The 26,805-nt window shown below is 43.4% G+C and overlaps 2 long non-coding RNA genes across 2 annotated transcripts in view; one reads left to right on the forward strand and one right to left on the reverse strand.

Annotated features, from left to right (window-relative positions):
* Positions 1-26,805, reverse strand: part of LOC134810543 (uncharacterized) — a 140,262-nt gene that overhangs the window by 50,962 nt on the left and 62,495 nt on the right. The window contains exon 3 of the long non-coding RNA XR_010158882.1: positions 6,284-6,421. This is a non-coding gene — a long non-coding RNA (uncharacterized LOC134810543). The remainder of the gene's footprint in view (positions 1-6,283; positions 6,422-26,805) is intronic.
* LOC134810542 (uncharacterized) lies at positions 1,983-15,542 on the forward strand. The gene is made up of 2 exons (XR_010158881.1): positions 1,983-2,265; positions 14,530-15,542. It is a non-coding gene; the product is annotated as an uncharacterized LOC134810542 (long non-coding RNA).

The following is a 26,805-nucleotide window of genomic DNA, read 5'->3' on the forward strand; positions in this document are numbered from 1 at the left end:
AAAGATAACAAAATATTGGGATGTAGTTAAGAGATTTTGAGAGGAAAATTTATAACACTAAATGCTTACATAAAGAAAAAGGAAAGATCTCAATAAGTAATCTAAGTTCCTATGCCTCAGGAAATCCAAAATATCAAAATCCAAAGCAAGCATAAGGAAGGAAATAATAAAAATTACATCAGGAATTAATTAAATTAAGAAAAGAAAAACAATACAGAAAAATCAATGAAACAAGAAGATGGTTCTTCAAAAGAGTACATTTGATAAACCTTTAGGAAAAACTGACAAAAATAGAAGACACAAATCATCAATATCAAAAATATAACACCGTACATATAGAGTATATTAATATCATATTCTGGGATATTGCTGCAGATTCTGTAGCCATTAAAACATTAAGAGAACACCAAAAACCACAACTTAGGAGAAATGGACAAATTCCTGAAAGCCACATACTGCCAAAACTCAACCAAAATGAAGTGGATCACCTGATCAGCTCCATAATGATTCAAAAATTGAATTTGTAATTTAAAATCCTCCCCAAATTAAACTACAATAATATATTTCTAGACACCTAGCAAAATGACCAAATCAAAAAATAGTAAGAACACTAAATGCTGGTGAGGATATGGAGAAACTGAATCACTCAGTCACTGTTGGTACAAATGTAAAATGGCACAGTCACTCCATAAAACAGTTTGGCAGTTTCTTATGAAGTTAAATACACAAATGTTACACAATCCAGAAACTGTGTGCTTGATCATTTAACTCAGAGGAATGGAAACTTATGTTCACAAAAAATCCTGAAAATAGTAGCTTTATTAGTAACAGCCTATGGAAATAACCCAGTGTATTTCACCCAGTGAATGATTACACAAACTGTGGTATACGTATACTGTGGGTACTATGCAGCAATAACAAGGGAATAAATTATTGATTTTTTAAATGAAAAAATTTGGATGAATCTCCAGGAAATTTATGCTAATGAGAGGTGACAGCGTTCTGGCAGTCCTCATAGCCCTCCCTAGCTCTGGGCGCCTCCTCTGCCTGGGCTCCTACTTTGGCGGCACTTGAGGAGCCCTTCGGCCCACTGCTGCACTGTGGGAGCCCCTTTCTGGGTTGGCCAAGGCTGGAGCCCACTCCCTCAGCTTGCGGGGAGGTGTGGAGGGAGAGGCGCGAGCGGGAACCGGGGCTGCGCGTGGAGTTCCGGGTGGGCGTGGGCTTGGTGGGCCCTGCACTCGGAGCAGCCAGCTGGCCCTGCTGGCCCTGGGCAGTGAGGGACTTGGCACCCGGGTGAGCGGCTGCGGAGGGTGTACTGGGTCCCCCAGCAGTGCCAGCCCACCAGCGCTGTGCTGGATTTCTCGCCCCCATCCTTAGCTGCCTTCCCACGGGGCAGGCCTTGGGACTGCAGCCCGCCATGCCTGAGCCTTCCCCCGCCTCCGTGAGCTCCTGTGTAGCCCGAGCCTCCCCGACGATTGCCGCCCCCTGCTCCAGGGCGCCCAGTCCCATCGACCACCCAACGGCTGAGGAGTGCGAGTGCATGGCGCGGGACTGGCAGGCAGCTCCACCTGCAGCCCCAGTGCGAGAGCCACTGGGTGAAGCCAGCTGGGCTCCTGAGTCTGGCGGGGCCTTGGAGAACCTTTATGTCTAGCTCAGGGATTGTAAATACACCAATCGGCACTCTGTATCTAGCTCAAGGTTTGTAAACACACCAATCAGCACCCTGTGTTTAGCTCAGGGTTTGTGAGTGCACCAATTGACACTCTGTATCTAGCTGCTCTGGTGGGGCCTTGGAGAACCTTTGTGTGGATACTCTGTATCTAACTAATCTGATGGGGAGGTGGAGAACCTTTGTATCTAGCTCAGGGATTGTAAATGCACCAATCAGCGCCCTGTCAAAACAGACCACTGGGCTCTACCAATCAGCAGGACGTGGGTGGGGCCAGATAAGAGAATAAAAGCAGGCTGCCGGGACCAGCAGTGGCAACCCGCTGGGGTTTCCTTCCACACTGTGGAGGCTTTGTTCTTTCACTCTTTGCAATAAATCTTGCTGTCGCTCACTCTTTGGGTCCACACTGCTTTTATGAGCTGTAACACTCACTGCGAAAGTCTGCAGGTTCACTCCTGAAGCCAGCGAGACCACAAACCCACCAGAAGGAAGAAACTCCGAACACATCCGAACATCAGAAGGAACAACCTCCAGATGCGCCACCTTAAGAGCTATAACACTCACCGCGAGGGTCCGCAGCTTCATTTTTGAAGTCGGTGAGAACAAAAACACACCAATTCCGGACACACACTAAGTGAGAAAAGCTAACCCTGAAGTGTTACGTATTACTGTATGATTTTATAGAATATTTTTGAAAAGACAAAATTTTAGAAAAAATAAGATTACCAAAGGTTAGGGGTGGGAGAGGAAAGGAAGATGGGTGTAGTTATGGAAGAGTGACATGGCCTGGCGCTGTGGCTCACGCTTGTAATCCTAGCACTTTGGGAGGCCCAGGCGGGTGAATCATGAGGTCAAAAGATCGAGATCATCCTGGCCAACATGGTGAAACCCCGTCTCTACTAAAAAATACAAAAAATTAGCTGGGGGTATTGGCGGGCGCCTGTAATCCCAGCTACTCAGGAGGCTGAGGTAGGAGAATCACCTGATCCCGGGAGGCGGAGGTTGCAGTGAGCCGAGATGGCACCACTGCGCTCCAGCCCAGGAAACAGAGTGAGACTCCGTCTCAAAAAAAAAAAAAAAAAAAAAAAAAAGAGAAAAGAAAAAGATAGAGTGACATGATGAGGTGTCCTCCTGGTAATGGTGTTGCTCAATGTCTTGATGGTGGCCGATAAAGCTTCAGATATGATATCTTTGTATAAAATTAAATGTGCATGCACACAGACACAAATGAGTTATACGTACAATTGGGGAAATCTGAAAAAGATGAATTGATTATATCAATGACATACTGGTTGTAATATTGTACTATAGTTGTTCAAGATGTTACCATCGGGAAAACTGGATATAGAGTGCTCTGTAATTTTTCTTAGAACTGCATGTGAATCTATAATTATATCAATAAAACCTTTTTTTTTTTTTTTGAGACAGAGTCTCGCTCTTTCACCTAGGATGGAGTGCAGTGGCACAATCTCAGTTACTGCAGCCTCTGCCTCCCAGGTTCCAGTGATTCTCCTGCCTCAGCCTCCGGGGTAGCTGAGATTACAGGCGTGCATCACCACGCCCAAATTTTGGTATTTCTAGTAGAGACAGGGTTTCATCATGTTGGCCAGGCTGGCCTCAAGCTCCTGACCTCAGGTGATCCGCCTGCCTGTGCCTCCCAAAATGCTAGGATTACAGGTGTGAATCAGTAAAACTTTTAACTAAACATTATGTTTATAAAGTGGTTGTGATAGTATGAGATAAATTGTTTGTAAAATAGCTATAGGCTTAAAAAGCTAAAATGTTCATGAAATTTACCTACACCATGAATATACTTAAACAGAAAGCAAAATAAAGAGGGTATAAAATGTAAAATTGGGCTGGGCGTGGTGGCTCACGCCTGTAATCCAAGCACTTTGGGAGGCTGAGGTGGGCGGATCACCTGAGCTCAGGAGTTCAAGACTAGCTTGGCCAACATAGTGAAACCCTGTCTCTACTAAAAATACAAAAAAATTAGCTGGGTGTGGTGGCAGGTGCCTGTAATCCCAGCTACTCGGAGGCTGAGGCAGGAGAATTGCTTGAAACCGGGAGGCAGAGGTTGCAGTGAGCCGAGATCGCGCCATTGCACTCCAACCCGGGCAACAAGAGCGACACTCCATCTCAAAAAAAAAAAAAAAAAAAGTAAAATTAAAAAGGAGGCCGGGCATGGTGGCTCATACCTGTAATCCTAGCACTTTGGTAGGCCAAGGCGGGTGGATCGCGAGGTCAGGAGTTCAAGACCAGCCTGGACAAGATGGTGAAACGCTGCCTTTGCTAAAAATACAAAAATTAGCCAGGTGCGACAGGCACCTGTAATCCCAGCTACTCGGGAGGCTGAGGCAGGAGAATCGCTTGGACCCAGGGGGTGGAGGTTGCAGTGAGCTGAGCAAAGATTGCACCACTGCACTCCAGCCTGGTCAATAGAGTGAGACTCTGTCTCAAAAAAAAAAAAAAAAAAAAAAAAAGAATGGAAAGGTCAAAAGGAGGTGAAGTATACTATGTTAAAACTTTTGTTTTTCAAATTTTTTATAATGAGCATATGAGACTTTTATAATAGGAAAACATTAATTTGATTAAAATATATACTTTTATTCATTCTGATCCTTTCTGGGTCCCTGGTACTTGTCGCATTATCAGAATCACCCACTTTTCTCTTGCTTAAGGCTGCTTACATGGCTTCCTTGTGGATTTCTTCCCCATTCCTCTGCTAATGTACTTTGGGCTTGTCTTGAAATTATCCAACTGTGAAGACACAGAATTTCAAATTTGCCTGCCTATGCACAAACATCGCCACAGCTGGGAGGATTCTTTAGGGAAATGTTGAAAGCAAGTCGAGATGCTAGAGGAGTTTGGAGAAGATTTTTTCACATGGAGAGTTCCGGCTGCAATTAAGTTGTACTCAAAACCAGATAGGCTAGAAAATATTGGGGAGGCAAATGTGGTTCCATCCTTTATACAAAGAATAGTGTTTCATATCCGGATAAAAGAAAATCTTCAATGAATTGCAAAATCTTTAGAGGCAGAAGGCACCCAAGAGACAGGTCACCATGCAGAACAATTCTAGGTGGCTCCATTCACATTTAGCCTATGTACGTGGTGGCCCCTGGGATTGTGCAGTGCGCAACTTACACAACTGTACGCAGGGATTCTGCTGAATCCAGTCATTACCACCCTTGCCCTTCCTCACACACAGATTTAGGATCCTTTTACAGAGGAGGCAAGTGAGGCCCAGAGGAGGAAAGCAAATTGTTCAAATCCACCCAGCTAACCACAGAGCCAGACTAAAATCCAGATTATTGAATTTTAGAGCAATATTCTTTCCTCTCTACAATGATGACTGGAAAGGATATTGTCACTCAAAACAGCCACCTCCACCACAGCAACAAGTTCATTCTTAAAAGTATTTGTTTCAGGCCAGGCATGGTGGCTCACGCCTGTAATCCCAGTACCTTGGGAGGCTGAGGCAGGCAGATCACCTGAGGTCAGGAGTCCAAGACCAACCTGGCCAACAAGGTGAAACCCGGTCTCTACCAAAAATACAAAAATTAGCTGGGCGTGATGGTGGATGCCTGTAATCCCAGCTACTCAGGAGGCTGAGGCAGGAGAATTGCTTGAACCTGGGAAGGAGGAGGTTGTAGTGAGCTGAGATCGCACCATTGCACTCCAGCCTGGGCGACAAGAGCAAAACTCCATCTCAAAAAAAAAAAAAAAGTATTTGTTTCAGATCCACATGACTGTAGGCTAAACCAGGGCTATTTTTATAGCATCTCAAATTCTAAATTGAGTGAAAATTCTAAGTACAGTTTTCTCACATACGAAATGACAATAATAGTACCTACCTCTTAGGGTTCTTCTGGAGATAGATGAGTTAATATTTGTGGAACACTTACAACAGTGCCTGTCATAAAGTACTATATAGGTATTGGATATTATTATTATTACTATTAGCATGTATTTCTCCCCCATTAATACGTGGGTTCTTCAGAGACCACATGTTTTATCTGTGGTTTCATTGGACCTCGTATGACTTTGAGGAGTGATGTATCAATGTTGTTTGATAATGGATGGATGGATGGGTGGATGGATGGATGAATAGATAAATGAATGGATGGATGGTTGAATGGATGGGTAGATGGACAGATGAATGGAGAGATTAGATGGATAAAGGAGTATGGATGAGTGAAAGAGGATGGATGAATGAATGGATGGATGAAGGAGGATGGATGAATGGATGCATGGTGGATGGATGCATGGTGGATGTATGATTGAATTCAAGCTCTTGTTAGTAACACAACGGAATGAGTATTTCATTGGACTTTTTTTCATGGAGAACAAAGATATGACACCATTCACAAGTGATATGTGAATGCTTTAGTTTCATTGAATTCTAGACAGTTCAAGGCCTTTGATGACTCATCTTACCCAATTTATGGCTTGATGCAGGAAATCACATGACCAGTAGCCTAAACATGCAGCTCTAGTTTAAAAACTGTGGCAAAGTGAGAGCTCATTCCATGGGAGGCAGACAGTCCTGTGACTGTACCACTGTAATGATTAGCAAGTTCTTCTTACGTCCATTCTATGCCTTCAACTTACCTGGACCTCCTGGTGACACCAAGAAGGAGTCTAATTTCACCACCACCAGGTTTTTTGTTCACTTGTTCAGCAAATATTTAGTGAGCATACAATGATTAAAGAGTAAACATGGTTCCTGCTGTCTTGGAGATGACTTTGCTATGGAAGAGACAGAAGAGAAAATGATTTGCTGAAGATAAAAGGACACACTATGGAAAGTGCTACAGAGGAAATGCACAGGGGAAGCTGTTTTGACCAGGGCACCCCTGAATCTGCCCTGAGATGCAGGAGAGAGGAGGGGTGCTGGTTTTCAGTGCTGCAGAGTCTACTAATAGTGTAGATAGAAGCAAGGCGCAGTGGCTCACACCCATAATCCCAGCACTTTGGGAGGCTGAGGTGGGCGGATCACGAGGTTGGGAGTTTGAGACCACCCTGGCCAGCATAGTGAGACCCCATCTCTACTAAAAATACAAAAATTAGCCAGGCGTGGTGGCGAATGCCTGTAATCCCAGCTACTCAGGAGGCTGAGGCAGGAGAATCACTTGAACCCAGGAGGCGGAGGTTGCAGTGAGCTGAGATTATGCCATTGCACTCTAGCCTGGGTGACAGAGCAAGACTCTGTCTCAAAAGAAAAAAAAAAAAGTATATATAGAGTGTAGATAGAAAAGTGTCAGGACCACACATTAATTCAATGATTGTTCAACTTTCAACTAGGTGAGGTAAGAAAGACAGTGTCAGCCAGGCAACTGCTTGCAGATGCTTAGGTATTCTGAAAAAAAGCACCCCAAAATTGAACAGCCAGATGGATCATCCAAATTGGAACAGACTTTGGAGATCACCCGGGTCATACTGCTCCCTCAGCATGTGCTCCTTGTGCACACACCCATACACACAAACTGACGACACTTAACAAGAGAAAGGGGTAAACTTCAGATGTCCTGACCCCAGCTCTCTCTCTCTGACCATTGGTACATTGTCTTTGCTTATGCTAACTCGTATATGCTGTGGTCCTCAGGATTTTCTTAATGAGTTTAGAAATGTCATTTTACTAACTCATTCAACCATTTATTCGTTCATTCATTCATTTGGCAAAACTGAAGCTGAGATGTTCCAAAAAGCACTATCTACCCCTCCCTTCCCTTCCAAATCCCCTACCACAGTTTTTTTGGGGGGTTTTGTTTGTTTGTTTGTTTGCTTTTGTTTTTTTTTGAGGCAGTCTTGCTCTGTTGCCCAGGTGCTGCAGTGCAGTGCTGTGATCTCGGATCTCGGCTTACTGCAACCTCCACCTCCTGAGTTCAAGCAATTCTCGTGCCTCAGCCTCCCAAGTAGCTGGGATTATAGGTGTGTACCACCACACCTGGCTAATTTTAGTATTGTTAGTAGAGACGTGGTTTCACCATGTTGGCCAGGCTGGTCTCAAACTCATGAACTCAGGTGATCCTTCTGCCTTGATCTCTCAAAATGCTGGGGTTACACACGTGAGCCACCATGCCCGGCCCCCTATGTCCTCTACTATAGTCTTAACCCCACAATGTGCCTAAACAACTAATCCCAAGAAGGAGGCTATATTAGAATCAATATACTGGTATATTGATTCTATACATATATACCTATATATATACCAATATATATTGGTTTATATCAATATATTGGTATATTCCTAAGATACTAATATCATTTGTTTTAATCATCAGTTTAACCCATTGAGGGTTGATCATGCCCATTTTACAGATAGAAAACTGAGGCACAGTGAAGGAGAAAAACTTGTACACAGTGGGTTCAGGAGAAAACCCAAATAGCCTGGCCTTACAGCCTTATGACATTGGCATTAATGCTGCGTTAAATAATGTTAAATAGATGGGTGTCTGTCTGAGTGAATGTAGAGCTGAATAACCGTTCAGGTCAGGTCAGTTCTTATAAGGAAGGAACGTGGACAGTAACAATCCTTGAGTCAGTGGTGTATACTCCTGGACACAGATGAATTCCTCATGGAAAGGGTTAGACATTTCTGCCCTCTGGACCTTAAGGGTTCCTGACAAGTCTTTTACATATGTTTCCCTAATGGATGGCTCGGAAAAATCACTGAAATATATTATGTGTGGGAGGGAGGAAGAAAGAAAATAAGTAAGCGGGATGGGGGTGTCAGAGACATTCGAACCAGAGTGACTCCATTTGGAATAGGGGCTGGGTAGAATTAGGCTGAGACCTGCTAGGCTGCTTCCCCAGGAGGCTAGGCATTCTTAGTCATAGGATGTTTATGGTTAAGGGAACAGGTTAACAAAGTTTGCCAAACAGATCTAGGATTTAACAGACCCAGGAAATGGCCTGCTGTCTTGATATCTTAAGAACAAAAGCATGATTTGTTTAAAAATAAGTTTTGCCGCCTGGCCTGCAATCCCAGCACTTTGAGAGGCAGAGGTGGGAGGATTGCTTGAGCCCAGTAGTTTGAGACCAGTCTAGGAAACCCTGTCTCTAAAAAAATACAAAAATTAGTCAGGCATGGTGGTGCACCCTTGTAGTCTTAACTACTTGGGAGGCTGAGGTGGGAGGATTACTTGAGCCCAAGAGGTTGAGGCTGCAGTGAGCTATGATCACACCACTGCACTCCAGCCTGGGTGACAAAGCAAGACCCTGTCTCAAAAAAATAAAAAATAAACATAAGAACAGAATGAGTTTTGCTTTAAATATAGTAACATAGATTCTCGCAGAAAACAGTACAGAAAGATGAAAAATCCTTTGTCCCAGCACCTTGTAGTAGAGCACACCACCCCCATGAGTTTTTGCCTTTTTTTATCATATGTGAACAAACGTTGTAACTAAGGTGGGCGCATTCTTCCTTTTGCTTTGGGGGGATGTCTCGCTGTCGGTGGAGTAGCCTTTTATTTCTTTCTTACTTTTTTGTTTTGTTTTGTTTTGTTGTTTGTTTGTATTTTTGAGACAGAGTCTTGCTCTGTTGCCAGGCTGGAGTGCAGTGGTGCGAGCTCAGCTCACTGCAACCTCCACCTACTGGGTTCAAGTGATTCTCTTGCCTCAGCCTCATGAGTAGCTGGGACTACAGGTACACGCCACCATGCCCAGCTAATTTTTGTATTTTCAGTAGAGATGGGGTTTCACAGTGTTGGCCAAGATGGTCTCTATCTCTTGACCTTGTGATCTGCCCGCCTCAGCCTCCCAAAGTGCTGGGATTACAGGAGTGAGCCACTGCACCCTGGCTATTCCTTTACTTTCTTAATAAACTTGCTTTCCCTTTACTCTGTGGATTCACCCTAAATTCTTTCTTGCGTGAGATCCAAGAACCCTCTCTTGGAATCTGGATAGGGACCCCTTCCAATAACAGGGGGAGAAGATGGAAGAGGTGGCAGTGAAGGAAAGGAGGAAAGAGAAGGTTTAGAAAAGGAAGACGAAGCAATTCAAATTCTATTGAGGGTAGAGAGTCTTCCATTTGTCTCTGGCAACCACTGATCTCCTTTCTGAATGTAGAATTTTTTTTTTTTTTTTTCGAGACGGAGTCTTGCCCTGTTGCCCAGGCTGGAGTGCAGTGGCATGATCTCAACTCACTGCAAGCTCTGCCTCATGGGTTCACACCATTCTCCTGCCTCAGCCTCCCCAGTAGCTGGGACTACAGGCGCCTGCCACCACGCCCGGCTAATGTTTTGTGTTTTTTTAGTAGAGACAGGGTTTCACTGTGTTAGCCAGGATGGTCTTGATCTCCTGACCTCGTGATCCACCTGCCTCGGGTTCCCAAAGTGCTGGGATTACAGGCTTGAGCCACTGAGCCTGGCCATGAAAGTAGAATTAATATGTCTTTGCAAAGGCTTGGAGCATCATCAAGGCTCATTGTTGAACAAGGTAAGGAAACTATAGCCTGTCTTGTATCTAAGCCCTGGTCTTTACTGGCACTGCCTCCTCTAGAGTGGGTAAAGGGTCTGCTTGGTGAGACCCTCACAGATTCCCCATTTCTCAAGAATAGGAGCCTGTAGACAGTGCAATACTACATCCTAGACAGAAGCAAAATCTCCTTGGCTTTCTTAACATCCTCCCTCTATGCCCAACTCTGCTGACACTATTCAACAACCCACATTGACTTTGGGAGGAGAAAGAAAAAATGTAATTGTTAAAGTGTAAATCCCCTTAAATGCTAAGATCAAAAGGAAAGTTTCCATCCAATGACACGTAATTAAACATGCAGATGTGCCCCACTCTGATTCATGAATGCTTATGCACTTCTAAATTGTTGCCAGGGAGATCAGGGCCTGAGAAAATTAAAACCATCACGTCTTAAAAGGATACATGATTTTCACAGCTTTCTAACATGATTTCCTGTCGTGCAGAACTTTGTGTTTTCCCATATTCCACTCTTTGCCTCTGTACTGCTGTTCAGGACTGAACGGAAGCAGCTTTGCAAACATCCTTCAGTCAAGAATTTCCGCAGGCCCAGCCTGATGTGAGCATAGAAAAAGACAGCAAGGCCCAACATTGTCCTACTGCTTCATGTTCAACCAGAGGATAAATGCCCCCATTACAAAGTACACTGAGGGTAGTCTCAGGGGTGAGGGGTGGGGAGAATGTAGCATTGTAAGTAAAGTTACAATGTAACTCAAAGTTATGAGGTGTCTCAGTTTACATCAGGGTGACCTGCACAATTTATTTAGTTTCTCTACGTCTTAATGTCTTCTGTTGGGTTCCCCCAGAAGTAGACAAGGAGACAAGTATTTTTGGACAGAAAAATACAGGAAACAGCAGTAGAAGACTGGGCAGAGAAGGGGAAGTATACTAATAAAGCCAATTACCACTGTGGATCCTACCAGGGATTGCTGGGAAATGGTAGAGAAATTCTGATATAGTTTGGCTCTGTGTCCCCACCCAAATCTCATGTCTAACTATAATTTCCAGTGTTGGAGGAAGGACCTGGTGGGAGGTGTTTGAATCATTGAGCAGACTTTTCTTTTTGCTGTTCTCACGATAGAGTTCTCATGAGATCTGGTTGTTTAAAAGTGTGTAACACTTCCCCTTTCACTCTCTTTCTCTCCTGCTGGCCATGTGAAGATGTGCCTGCTTCCCCTTCACCTTCCACCATGATTGTAAGTTTTCTGAGGCCTCCCCAGAAGCAGAAGACTGTATAGCCTTAATGTTATTGGTTGGGAACCATGAGCCAATTAAACCTCTTTTCTTCATAAATTACCCAGTCTCAGTTATGTTTTTATAGCAGTGCGAGAATGGACTAATGCAAGTTCACTTCAAAGCTTTCTCTCCAAAGAGGCAAGGGAGTTGGAAATTTATCTAACTCGCATTGGACATTGCCTGAGGTTATTCACAGGTAACAGTAATACTTCTCTTTGCCTTGAAAGCAAGTAGAGAGGACCTTCCTGGCATCAGTAAAAGGCCCCCAGAAAAAGAGACACAAGTACTAGCAATTGCAAATTATCCAGAGCCCTTCTAAGTTGTAAGATCTGAAGGAAATGCCTGCCATCTATAGTCTCAGCCACACTTAGTTTCTTAATCTGCAAAATGGAATTAGTACTTACTTTATGAGGCTGTTGCAGAAATGCATTGAGTTGCTACATGCAAAACACTGAGAACTCAGCTGGGCATATAATAAGCATTCTATTGCATGGCATTATTGCCATCGTTTTTACTTCTGTTACTGCTGCTACTGCTTGTATTACTTGTGCTTTTTTGATATGAAAGTCCACCATCAGGGAGCACTGTAGTGGAAAAGGTATTAGGCCGGGCATAGCCTTTAGTTCTCTGGCCTTGAGTCCTTCATTTGTGATATTCAGTTAACAATCCTGTGCCAGTAGGGGTATTAAAGATTAAATAAATGTGAGAATGTGCCTGATGCTAAATCTTCCTCAAAGCATTATGGACTCTCAGAGCCAGAAGGAGCTCATCTCTCCTGTGCCCCTGATATGCTGGGATCTGCAATATTACTGGCAACAGGTGGGCCTCCAGAATCTGCTCCAGGGCTTTTGGAAGTCCTGACACCCTCTCGATCTTCTTCTCTGTAACATGCACACTTTGGCCTGTGTCAGTTTGCTGGACCCACATCAGGCCAGCCCTCTTCCTAGGACAAAATTTTCTTTCTTTCTTTCTTTCTTTCTTTCTTTCTTTCTTTCTTTCTTTCTTTCTTTCTTTCTTTCTTTCCCTCCCTCCCTCCCTCCCTCCCTCCCTCCCTCCTTTCTTTCTTTCTTTCTTTCTTTCTTTCTTTCTTTCTTTCTTTCTTTCTTTTTCTTTCTTTCCCTCCCTCCCTCCCTCCCTCCCTCCCTCCTTTCTTTCTTTCTTTCTTTCTCTTTCTTTCTTTCTTTTCTTTCTTTTCTTTCTTTCTTTCTTTCCTTTTTTAGACAAGATCTCACTCTAGTGCCCAGGTTGGAGTGCAGTGCAGTGAACATGGCTCACTGCTGCCTTGACCTCCTGAGCTCAAGCAATCCTCCCACCTCAGCCTCCCAGTAGCTGGGACTACAGGTGCATGCCACCATGCCCAGCTAATTTTTGTATTTTTTGTAGAGACAGGATTTCACCACATTGCCTAGTCCAGTCTCAAACTCCTGGCCTAAAGTGATCCTTACACCTTTGCCTCCCAAAATGCTCAGATTACAGGTATGAGCCACCACATCTCTGCCCAGGAACAGAATATTGACTGTCATTTTAAAAGAATTCAAGAAGTTTGCTTGAATTCATGATCTAGCAGCTCACCAGCTGGGAATAATATAATGCCAATTTTTAGAGTAATGGCAAAATAAATCAGGATATAGCCATAGAACAGAATACTATGTAGAAAGTGAGAAAGAATGAAGTATTCCTTTATTTCTTCTTAAGGAAATAACTCTAAGCATAACATTGAGAAAGAATGATGTATTGCTTTATTTCCTATTAAAGAAATAACTCTGAGCATAATGTTGAGTGATAAAAGCAGGTTGTATGCTATAATAACATTTAAAGCACGCAAAATATAGCATATTTTAATTATATAGGAATGTTTATATACATTCCATATTGCAACAGTTAATTTTACATATCACATGGTTAGGCCATGGCTGAATACTATCTTAGATGTTTCTGTAAAGATATTATTTAGATGAGATTAACATTTAGATCAGTGTGCTTTAAGTAAGACAGCTTACTCTCCATAGTGGGGTGGGCCTCACTTAATCAGTTGAAGGTCTTAAAAGAAATAAGGCTGACCTCCCCCAGGGAAGAAGGAATTATGCCTCCAGGCTTTCTTTGGACCCAAGTTGCAACATCACTTCTTCCCTGGGTCTCCACACTGATGGTTGGAGCTACCCTGTCTGCATATTTTGGACTTACTAGCTTCCACGATTGTGTGACCCAATTCCTTACAATAAATCTCTTTCTCTTCTCTCTCTTTCTCTCTGTCCCTGTGTGTGTGTGTGTGTGTGTGTATGTATATATAATATATTTTATATATATAATTATATATTATATATATAATTATATATTATATATACATATATGGGTATATATGTATATATGTGTATGTGTGTATATATCAATACATACACACACATAAATATGTATCGATATATACATGTATGTATATATAAATAAATCTATGTATACATATATATTCCTTACCAATTCCTTATGATAAATCTCTCTCTGTTCTCTTTCTCTCTATATATATGTATATATACATATACATATATAGATATATACATGTATGTATACATAAATCTATACATAGATATGTATGTGCACATATCTATGTATACATACATAGATTTATGTACACAGATATGCATGTGTTTGTACACATATATTTGTACGTATATGTATATTTGTATATACATATGTATATGTGTGTATATATGCATGTGTACGTGATGTATATATACATATATATGTATATATATGCACATACATATACACACACACACATATATACACACACACACAAATTCTCACCCATGCACCTGCACATACACACTTCTGGAACCAGGTAGGGAAGGAAGGACAGTAGGAACTAGGGACATTTTAGACTTATCTGTATTGTTTTCACTTTTTAACAAAGAAAACTTATGCAAGCATTAATTTTGCAATTAAAAGGCGTTCAAACATTTTGCTGCAGGCACTGACTAATATCCCCTGTGAACTGTCACTAATGTCATGCTACCCCTGTCAATGTTACAAAATTACACTATTTCTGTTTTCTGCTTTCCTAGTTTCCTGTTGCGCCGTTTTTGATCTCTGCATGGCTCCACTGTCATCTAGCTTTTTGAAAAAAATCATTTTGTTTGCTCTTCTTCCAGGTTCTGGCTTCCTGTCCTGGCCATCCAATCTAATCCACCGCAAACAGACCTCGTTCCCCTTTGTCACTGCAGGCCAGCTCTGAACCGTCTATTTTCTTTCACTGACATAGAAAGATGAGATGCGTCAGCATCCTTGCAAACATGAAAGGCTAGCCGGTGAAGTGCTGAGTGCTGGAAACTTTGACTGGGCATGAACAGGTAGAGAAACTAGAGATTCTGTATCAGATGAAGTGACTCAGAGGGACAGAATGGCCATCGTTGGACAGTTTAAGTGCTTTCATAAGGAAGAGGAATCAGGATTCACTTCATGTGGTGCATGGTGCAGAGTCAACGGGATGAATGTTTCCAGGAAGCAGATTTCAGCCCATGATAAAGAAGAACTTTCTGGTACATGGAAGGACTCCACAGTGGAAGGGGCTGACACTACAGAGTGAGCTTCCTATTACAGGAGATATTCAAACCAGATAGACGTATCATTCTCAGGTTCCTAGACTTAGCGTAAAGTAAAATTAGATAGCCTATAAGTTCTAATACTATGATCCTCAAAAAACACTAGTTCTGTAGTTTAGATCACACCAAGATTTCAGTTAGACCATGGAAAAGAAGGAAATTCGATCTGGTGTTTTCAAATCAATTATTGGGCAAAGAATCAAGATATCCAGTTTCTGCAGTAGAACTTCGGGGCTTGAGGCTTGATATGGTTTGGCTATGTGTCTCCACCCAAATCTCATCTCAAATTGTAATCCCCACGTGTTAAGGGAGAGACCTGGCGGGAGGTGATTGGCTCATGGGGACAGTTTCCCCCATGCCGTTCTTGTTATAGTGAGTAAGTTCTTAAGAAATCTGATGGTTTTATAAGGGGCTCTTCCCACTTTGCTCTCGTTCTCTTTCATGCCACCTTGAGAAGAAGGTACTTGCTTCTCCTTTGCTTTCCGCCATGTTTGTAAGTTTCCTGAGGCCTCCACAGCCAATCAGAACTGTGAGTCAATTAAACTCCTTTCTTTGGTAAATTACCCAGTCTTGGGTATTTCTTTGTAGCAGTGTTAGAATGGACTAATACAAGGATCCACGAAGGTTCTACACCACACCAAATCGGATTAGTCATTGGGGCATTATGCAAAAAAATTTCTCTTGATGAAAATAGTGTGGATCCAGAGTCATCCGCAATAAAAGGGATGATCTGATAGAATTAGCAAATGTTCCAAACACTTCACCGGTTTCCTAAGAAGTCCTCTTGAGTTCTTGGAGCATGTGACTCATTGGAGCATCTGTGGAATCCATTCCTTTGCTTTGACATACATTCGTGTTGAATTTAGAGAGCTCTGGCTTTGCTAGTACTGGTCTAGACTGAAGACAAAAGGAGAATTGATGGCTGTAGTTGGTTGAAGTCAAGACAGAAGGCTGGAGTAGCAAGGGCACTCCCCGAGCTGGGAATGCAGGGACCTTGACAGTCTCATTATCTCATCCCTTATATGGAGCCTGCTATGGAGTAAGTGTGATTCATGCTTCCATTTGAATGAGAAATGAAGCGTGAGGAATGTGTGATAGCCAGGGGTTGGCAACCCCTTTTCTTAGCCCATCGTTTCTTGCAGCTAATTATGGTGGTTACCCAAATGCAAAACTCATTCTGGCTCTTTCCCCAGCCAGAGTAAAGTGGGAACATCCTCATATTCCACACGAATAAGAAGCAATTCCTCTTGCCCTTCAAGTAAAGTCCCAAAACTACAGCCAGCTGTCTCATGTGATACCACGGACTCTGCCATTGTGTCAGCCCACCTGGGCACTGCTATTATGTATCTGTTACAAGGAACAAGTTAAATGGTGGGAAGTTGCCCAGACTGAAAGAGCCCCAGGGGAGAAAGGAGCAGTCAGCATCAAAGCATTCCCTGCTCACTCAGTGACTTTCAAATGTACTTCAAGCAGGCAGTCACGCCACTCTAGCTAAGCAGGGGGAAGATGCAGGGAGGATGCGCTGGCTCTTGCAATTAAGCATACTGAAACCCTGCGGCTCAGGCTGGTGTTGTGGGAGGAAGGCAGGACTAAGTGACTCATTTATGACTTGGCACTTATGTGTTCAGCCAAGCAGCTGGTGCATGGAGATCAACAGGTTCAGCAAGCTCAGGTGTGGTTCTGGCAGGTGTCTGTGACCAGGAGACAGACAATACTCAGAATCATGATTGTCGCAGGTGGGCTGAAAGCAGATTCCAGTTCCCTGAGAAAGAGTCAAAGTGTGTATAGTAGACCTCATCATTAAGCAGGCTGCAATCCAAGCAGAACATATATTCCTGGAAGGCACCTGTAGGGTTGGGCAGGAAAGCTGAGCTGGAAGCCCAGGTATACTGAACTGATGAAATCTACTGAGCACTGGGATGATAGGGGGTTCATGCCAGTATATCTGACACGTAGTGCCAGTAACTCCACGAATGCCCCTTGTCCCTCGCTCAGGTAGGGGACATCCACATACCTTGCTTAGGATCATTTCAGGGCCCAATCAAGACTGAGACTATAAAGAAGGCACCAAGGACTCCATGCAAGAGGGGCTCAGGGCTATAAGATTGTTCAGAAGTCTAGGAAAATTGCATCATCCTCTAACAGGACACATCTCTGCCCCAAACGGGCAGCAATGGCAAAATCGCCAATGCAGCATGGTGTCATAGAGAGTTGATTGTGGCTGCTTTCCATCCTGCGCCAGTGGGATGGACCATTAAATGAACACGTTGCCAAATAATGATTTTGTTGTAGCATGTTATTGATAACGAGAAAAGACTAGCTCACAGACTCTAGCTCACGGACTCTCCGTGTCGATCCAGCAGACAGCCCAACTCCCCACTTCCCACAGGTAATTACCTGTTCCTAATTGGGTCTGAAAGCAGTGAGTTTGTATTTAAAGGTAGGAGTACAGAACACTTTGTATTTTTTTCAGAGACTGCATGGAGTTGAGTGCTCTGTGTAACTGTGGCTTAAAGAGCCAGATGGGTTCTCCATGCAACCCAGGTCCTGCTCATAAAACTCTGTGTCCTTGGGCAGAATGTGTCACTTCTCAGAGCCTATGTTTCTTTATTTATAGATAGAAAAGGAGGGCTATGATATTTAAATAACGAACACAAAAGCAACTGTCCCAGTGTCTAACACATGTGAGGTGTTCAGGGATTGCTAACTGGACCTGAATCTTTCTTGTTCAATGAACAGAAATGTTTTTTCAACTCTACCTCTTGTTGCTGTGGTGTGTGTTGTAAATACTGTCACCATTGGCCAGGCATGGCAGCTCATGCTTGTAATCCCAGCACTTTGGGTGACCAAGGCTGGAGGATCACTTGAGACCAGGAATTCAAGACAAGCCTAGGCAACACAGCAAGAACTTGTCTCTAGAAAAAAATTAAAAATTAGCCAGATGTGGAGGCATGTGCCTGTATTACCAGCTACTTGGGAGGCCAAAGCAGGAGGATTGCTTGAGCCCCGGATTTTGAAGTTACAGTGAGCTATGATCGTGCCACTGCATATCAGCCTGAGTGACAGAGTAAGACTCTGTCTCTGTAAAATATAGTGTGCGTGTGTGTGTGTGTGTGTGTGTATTATTTTGTATATTATCTCATTGAATTTTCTGTCTTTTTTTTGAGACAGAGTCTCACTCTGTTACCCAAGCTGGAGTGCAATGGTGCGATCTCAGCTCACTGCAACCTCCGCCTTCTGGTTTCAAGAGATTCTCACGCCTCAGCCTCTACCACGCCTGGCTAATTTTTGCATTTTTAGTTGAGACAGGGTTTCACCATGTTGGCCAGGCTGATCTCGAACTCCTGTCCTCAGGTGACCCACCCACCTCGGCCTCCCAAAATGCTGGGATTACAGGTGTGAGCCACCGTGCCTGGCCTACCTCATTGAATTTTCAATACAGCTCTGTCACACAATCAAGACAGGCAAAGTTATTTTCAGTTTACAGATGGGAACATCAAGGTTGGCAGAGGGGTTGTGCCCAGAACTAAGATGATAATGTCAGAGTTTGTCGCAGCAGGGTCCAAAAGAAATATTGAGCTTCAAGGAAGAGAAAGTCGGAGAAAAGCCTGCATGGATGCCAAGAAGATTCAAGGAAGCCACAGCCTTGAAGAAGCTGGACAATAGGTACAGTTCTCAGCCATCCCTTGATGAGATGAAGGGGAACAGAAGCAAATTCCAGTTCCCAGGACAAGAGATACATCCTTTCACTACCATGGATGAAACGTAGGATGGCTGGGGAATAACACAGGGTTTCCCTTCCCAAGGGACTATTGCTCTGGGGGAACCCTGAAAACTCAAAGGCCCAACTAGAACTGGGGGCAGGTATGGCGAAGCCACTGCCTAGCCTTAGCTTGAGAAGTCTGAATTAGCTGATGAGCCCCAGAGAAGGCAGCAGATTCCACCTGCATTTTGCTGCATGCTCTTTGAAACAGCAGCATTGAGACCAAGATGGGGCAAAGGCTCCTGCTGAGCCTGCCCTGTTCAAGCCCTTTCCATTCACCAGAAACATTCTTGGAGGTTTGCTCATGGAAGGCACAGAGGCCACTCTGGGTGCCTGCCCTTGACCTGGGGAGTTCTGCTAGGCTACCTGCCACCTTCCTGTCTAGCTTCCCTGGTCTCCTGTCCCACTTTGGTGCTAGATCTTAACTCCCACTCTCTAGTGAGTTCTTACATAATGCTGTGGATAGATTTAGAACAAGCATGGCTTTTGTCCCAGTCTCAGAATGCAGTTATGTTTTTTACCTACCTTACTTTCTTGCTGAAATGTAAGTACCTCCAGGGTGAGGTCTTGTCTTTCTCACCTTTGAATCCCCCAGACCTGCTGCTACACCTGAACCATGGTGGGTGCTTCTTGAATGAGTGAATGAATGAATGAGTGAATGAGTGAATGAGTAAATGAATGAGTTAATGAATTAGTGAGTTAATGAATGAATGATGGTGACTAACTGAATGAACTAGTGGATGAATGGGTTAATGAATGAATGATGCTGAGTGAATGAATGAATAAATGAGACAGTGAATGAATAAATGAGAGAGTAAATGAATAAATGTGAGTAAATGAGTGAGAGAATAAATAAATGATTGAACAAATTAGTGGGTGGATGAATGAATGAGTGAGTTAATGACTGATGAGTAAATGAACGAGTGAATAAATGAATGAGTGGATGAGTGAGTGTGTGGATGACTGAATGAATGAATAAGTGAGTGAATGAATGAGTGAATGAATGAGTGGGTGGATGACTAAATGAGTGAATGAATGAGTGAGTGAATGAGTGAAGTGAGCAAATGAATTAGGGAGTGAATAAAGTGAGTGAATGAATGAGAGTGAATGAATGAGAGTGAAAGAATGAAGGTGAATGAATGAGTGAATAAATGAGTGAGTGAATGGAGTGAGTGAATAAGTGAATGATGAATGAATCTGGCATCCCCCAGATCACTAGAATTTAAGCTTCACAAGGACAAGGAATGTTATCTGTCTTCTTGTTCATTGCTGAATTCCATGCCTGGTACCTGATCGACTTTCAATAAATATTGCTGAATGGATAAAAGATGGGTCTTAGCAGCACTGACCTTCACATTCTCTTCTGATTTCTATAGCACTGAAGCTGAGGGAGACTTTAAAGAAGAATTGGGCCTCAGGAAAGTGTGGCTCAGTGAAGGGAAAGGCATTGCCCAAGCACACATGGCTGGGCTGGAACCGGAGTGGGGATTCTGGCTTCCAGTCCAGGGCTCTCTACTTACCACCTGCCCCTTCTTCATGAAGCTTACACTCTATAGAAAGTGCACTGGACATCCAGCCTCACATTTGCTCAGCGCCATGCTTGTGGCAGAGCAGTGGAAGTGCATGCTCACTGGGTGTCTGAGAATGAACTCCGTCTGTTCTGTTTCTTGGTCAGAGGGACCCAGGCCCTGCGGTATGCATAGAGCAAGGCCATAGCAATAGCAAGAGCTGGAGCTTGAGCTAGGAAAGCCCCCAGGGCAGACTGCTCACACTGCCGGGGGGCCTGGGAGCCTTGGGTTCACTTGTTTTTCCCTCCGGGTTTGTCTCTTCTTGAGCTCCCAGGGCTCACAGCCTTCATCCTCCACAGAGGCAGGTGCTGCAGAAATAAACAGGTGTACCACTTGGCTACCTCCCTGAAGGCAAGAGGTTAGCCCAGCAACACTGGCTTCGGAACACCTGGATTCAAAGGTTGGCGCTGCCGCTTCCTTGCCAGGAAAACTTGGGCAAGTTACTGATCTTCTCTAGGACTCGGTTTCGCCATCTGTAATAACATCTATGGTAATATGTTTAGGGGAATAAACAAAATGAAACGTGAAAATACTAAGTACAGTGTATGATGTGTGGCAAGCATTGAAGCAGGTGATACACTCAGCTGGAGAGATGATGTAGTAGGGTGCTTAGAGCAAGACTGCCTGGGTACAAATCCCAGCTCTGCTCCTTAGCAGCTATGAGCCTGGGTGCAGGTTACTCAACCTCTCTGTGGTTCAGTATCAATATCAATAAGATAAGGCTCATAATGGAGCAATTTCATTGGGTTTACATCTGACTCAAATGAGCTAATTCACAGAAAGCATTTAGGACAGTCTGCCATGTGCTAAGTGCTGAATAAGCATCAGCAATTCTACTCTTTTTACTTTCTAGTTTTAAGAATGAATTTAGAGAGCCAGATTCTTTCTACTGAAAGCCTCTGCATTGAAGAGATAAATGCAGGCACCAAGACATTGGTGCCAACATTGAGCTTATTGGCTGGTAATCTCATTTGTTTCTCCTTGCTGTTTTCGAGCGTGACCCATACCTAGCAGAGCAATATGCTCGTATGATATTCACGAGCTGGGCTTGCTGGGGCAGTGACTTCTCCACTGCATGCTATAAATGGCTGCCAGCAGTGAAATTACATTTGTATTGATCTAAAGAACATTTTATTGATCAAACACAAGGAATGAAACCTTTGAAACATAAACCCATTATTTTAACAATTTGTTGCCAGGAGTAGGCAAAGGCGGCTTTTCCATTTCTTTTGGTGACTTGGCTTTCCAAGGACAGTTTCTGGTCTATATAGAGGGTCTGGAGACCCAGCCCCATGAGCTTATTAATGACCATCTCTGTGTCTCCAGCTCCCTTACCCTCATCTTTCTTCTCCATGGTTCTGTTCCTCGAGGTATATCTGCAGGCAGGCCTTTCTGCCCCTAAACACATTTTCTCCCTCTTCCTTGCCTGAATCACCCTTTCACAGCCTTTAAAACTCCTTTCCATCCTTATCTCATGCACTGGGTTAGAGGTCCTACCCCTCCATGTTCCTGGATCATTCTGAGGAATCAAGGATGATGGTGAAGGCACTAGCTTTCCAGGACTCCCCTGGGAAGCTCTCAAAGCTGTCTTGGCAGGTCTGGAGCACAAAGTCATCTGAATCCATTATTCCTCTGGCTCCTGCATCTGATTTCATAATCGAAATTAACATTGTTGAGGGCTATCCAAGAAACTTAGGACCTCTAGGTGAAAAAATACTCACAAGGGGGTAGTAGCTCAGCAGCAATTTCCAAAATATTCAATTAACATGTGCACTCAGTCTTTGAATAAACCTGTGCCTGGTCTCTTGGGAGGAGCCAAAGATTCATCCTCTGTCTCAGTGGGCTGACAATCTAGCCTGAGAGAGGAGAAACCCACATAAAGGGGTGAACCATAGGAGAAAGGATTTTACTAGGAGTTATAAGGGTAGCACAACAACTCAACAAGGGAAAGAGTAGTCTCTTTAACAAATGGTGCTGAGACAACTGGATATCCACATGCAAAAGAGGGAAGTTGAACCCCTGCCTCACACCATATACAAAAATTAGCTTAAAACAGAGTAAAGACCTTAATGTAACAGCTAAAACTATACAACTCTTAGAAGAAAGGATAGGAGTAAATCTTCATGACATCGGATTAGGAAGTAGTTGCTTAGATATGATGCCTAAAGCAGAAGCAACCAAATGAAAAAAATAATTAGGTAAATTGGACTTGATCAAGATGAAAACATTTTGTGGTTCAGAGGATGGCCATAGAATATGCAAATCTCATATCCAATGAGTCTAATACCTATAATAAAGAACTCTTACAACTCAACAATAAAAAGACAAATAACCCAATTTTATAAATGGACAAATAATTTGAACAAACATTTCTCCAAAGTAGATATATAAATGGCCCATAAACACATGAAAAGATACTCAACATCACTAGTCACTGAGAAAATGCAAATCAAAACCACAATAAGATATCACTTCATACTCACTAAGATGGCTATCATCAAAAAGACAGAAATAACAAGAGTTGGCAAGGCTACAGAGAAATTAGAATCCTTGTACATTGTTAAAAAAATGCAAAGATGGTGCAGCCACTTTGGAAAACAGTTTGGCAGTTTCTCAAACGTTAAGCCTAAAATTAACATATAACTTAACAATTCCACTTTTTGGTATTTATTCAAGAGTATTGAAATATTTTCACACAAACGTGTATACAAATGCACATATCAGCATGAATGATACAGCCAAAAGGTGTAAACAACTCAAATGCCTATCAACTGATGCATAGATAAATAAAATATTGTATATTTATACAATAAAATATTATTTAGTCATAAAAAGAAAAGAAGTACTGATGTTTTCAAGGTTTACTAATGAACCTTGAAAACATTCTGCTCAGTGAAAGAAGCCAGACATAAAGGCCACATATTATATGATCCCATTTATTTATTTATTTTTATTTATTTATTTATTTATTTTTGAGACGGAGTCTCGCTCTGTTTCCCAGGCTGGAGTGCAGTGGCGCCATCTCGGCTCACTGCAAGCTCCGCCTCCTGGGTTCACACCATTCTCCTGCCTCAGCCTCCCAAGTAGCTGGGACTACAGGTGCCCACCACCATGGCCAGCTAATTTTTTTGTATTTTTTAGTAGAGACAGAGTTTCACCGTGCTGTCAATCTCCTGACCTCGTGATCCTCCCACCTCGGCCTCCCAAAGTGCTGGGATTACAGGCGTGAGCCACCGCCCTGGCCTATATGATCCCATTTAAGTGAATTGTTCAGAATAAGAGAATCCATAGAGTCAGAAATAGATTAATGGTCGCCTGGGGGTGGGAGGAGGAGAATGGGAACTGAGCACTAATGGGCATGCAGTTTCTTTTTGGGGCAATGAAAATGTTCTGGAATTAGTGAAGATAGTTGTGTAACTGTTTAAATAAATGTACTAAAAGACACTAAATTGTACATTTTTGAAAAGTAAATTTTATGCAATGAAAATTATATTTCAATTAAAAAAAAATTAGTAGCATAGGACCCAGGGTGCTTTAGATGATGGGAGGAAGGAGAAAGTGGTCAGACCAGGGCATCACTGGAGCTGGGCTGGAGTGAGGGCTCTCTCCCCTTTCCCTGCAACTTTGCCCTGAGGGCTTCTGTCTCCCCACAATGACCCCTGTGACTGAGAGAACAACAAAACCATGATTTCTGGCAAATAGAAGTCCTATGGCCCAGGATGCTCATTCTTGCATGCAATTTTAAAGGGAATTTACTTTTGTTTTTGAATTTCCATTTTCTCTTGGAGAAGAGAGGCAGAAACTGTTGACAAGTCTGGAAATTGGAAATGTAAATGAAAAAGGGAGTCCCTGGGGAGAGCGTGGGTATCCAGCCTCCCCAGCTCAATCACCTTGTGCCAGGGAGGCTCACGGCTCAGGGACTCAGCAGCAAAACTGGCTGAAACGATTTCCCATCCATCTCTCAGACAAGGTAAGCTACCCTGGGAGTGATGCCACAACGAAATGGAATAGATCATTCCTTCATGTACACCACCAGGCATGGTAGCAAGAGAGTGCCAGTCTCTATTACCTCTGCATAGAACACAGCACCAGTTTAGGCAGTGGTTTTGACCTTGACTGGCATGTAGTTATGGTATAGTGTGGACAGCCACCCGGGAATTGATGGAATGGGCTGACTCTGTTTATGGGGAAGTGGGACAAATCTTGCGCATACACTCTGGGCAGTGGCAGACAGGCTGGGTGTGTGCCCAGAGAGCATGTGCAGGCACCTTCATCTCACAGGGGTGCAGAATGGCTGAGTGGCTTGGCCAAGGTGACAAAGCTTATTGCTAATAGATCAAATGCTAGAAGCCAGATCAGCTGTCTCAGGATTTATTGTTTACTCCCTTACTTCACGCTTCTCAAATGAAAGATGCAATGACCATGGACTCAAACCCTGGCAAACACCCTGACTTTGACTATGTCTCTCTTTGGACAGAATTTCTCTTTCTCTTCCTCCTCCTTTTCTTCCCCTTCTTTTCCTCCTCCTCCTTCTTCTTCTCCTTATTCTTCTTCTCCTTTTCCTTCTTCTTCCTCTTCCTCTTCTTTTCTCCTTCTTCCGCCTTTCCTCCTCCTTCTCTCCTCCCCTTCCTCCTCCTTCTATTCTTCTCCTTTCTCCTCCTCCTCCTTTTTTTTTACTCTTCCTCCTCCTCCTACTTCTTGTCCTTCTCCTCCTTCTCCTCCTTTGTCCTTTTCCTCCTCTCCTCCTCCCTCTTCTTCTTCTTCTTCCTCTTCCCCTTCTCCTCCTCCACCTCCACCTCCTGCTCCTGCTCCTTTCTCCTTTTCTTTCTCCTCCTACCCACCTCCTCCTCCTTCTTCTCCTCCTTCATCTCTTTCTGTAACCATCCAATGGGTTCACTTTGCCTGCTGCCTAAACAGAGACTATTTCTCAAGACAGGGGAACTGCAATAGAGAAAGAGTAATTCATGCAGAGTCAGCTGTATACAAGAGACCCGAGCTTTATTACTACTCAAATCAGTCTCCCCGAGCATTTGGGTGAGTAGAGTTTTTAAGGACAACTTGGCGGGTGGTGGGGAGCCAGTGAACCAGGAGCACTGATTGGTCAGGGATGAAATCATAAGAAATTGAAGCTGTCTTATTGCACTGAGTCAGCTCCTGGGTGGGAACCACAAGATCAGACGAGCCAGTTAATTGATCTGGATGGTGCCAGCTGATCCAAGTGCAAGGTCTGCAAAATATATCTCAATTGCTGGTCTTAGGAGGAGTTTATGGAGGGTCAGAATCTTGTAGCCTCCAGCTGCATGACTCCTAAACCATAATTTCTAATCTTATGGCTAGTGTTAGTCCTACAAAGGCAATCTAGTCCCCAGGCAAGAAGGAGGTCTGCTTTGCTAAAGGGTTGTTATCACCTTTGTTTTAAACTATAAGCTCAGTTTCTTCTAAAGTTAGTTCAGCCTATGCCCAGAAATGAACAAGGACAGCTTGGAGGTTAGAAGCAAGATGGAGTTGGTTAAGTTAGATCTCTTTCACTGTCTCAGTCATAGTTTTGCAAAGGTGGTTTCAGTTCTCCTTCTCCTCCTCTCTCTCTTTCACTCTCTCTGCCTCCCTCTCTCCCTTTCTTTTCTGACTGCATCAAGTATAATTCACCGATGTACATAGTGTACAAAGGCAACTCTAGAGCAGTGATTCCCAAACCTGAGAAGCATCAGAGTCACTTGCAGGGCTTGCTAAGAGAGATGGCTGGGCCCCAACTTCAGAGAGCCTGACTCAGTAGGTCTAGGGTGGAGCTGAGAATTTGCATTGCTAATCATTTCCCAGGTGACAAGACTGCTGCCTTAGGGATCACACTTTAAAAACCCTGCTCTGGAGTATAAAAGATCCACTGCCCAGCCTGCAGACAGGACTCCTCCTGCACCATTTTACACAGGTGAACACCTCTCTCATTTTTATAAGTTTCCAGAAAATGAAATTCTACAGGCAAGTAATTATTATATCATAATAATTTATTAAACACTTACCAAATGTCAAGTGAACTAAATTCCATAAGGAGGCTTTTCTGATTCCAAGCCCCTGTACTGCAGTGAGTTTAAACTCATTGTTGGTTAAGAAGCAACCTCCCTTTGCCTCTCAGTGCTGAGAGCAGGACTCACGTGTGACTGAGGCTGGAGATATTGAGTGATGGAAATGATGCAATTGTCACTCACTGACTTTTCAGCTGCAGTCAGTTCTGGGAGCACTTGTTTAAGGATTTTGGTTTACTTGCTTCCAAAATATCCCTAGAAACCCAGAATCATAGACTTGCATATCTGGATAGGAATCTAGATATCACATCACCTCTCTTCATATAGCAACATCTACCTTTCTCTTGGTTTTCTGCTACAATCCTTCATTAGCTCCTATCTACAATGCCACAGCTTCCATAAAGCCTTCCCAATACCCAGAAGGAGATGGGCTCATTCCCTCTTCTGTGTCTTCATTGCATTACTCCTTTTTGAT

Source organism: Pan troglodytes, chromosome 6 (genome assembly GCF_028858775.2).
Source record: "Pan troglodytes isolate AG18354 chromosome 6, NHGRI_mPanTro3-v2.0_pri, whole genome shotgun sequence".
Lineage (NCBI taxonomy): Eukaryota > Metazoa > Chordata > Mammalia > Primates > Hominidae > Pan > Pan troglodytes.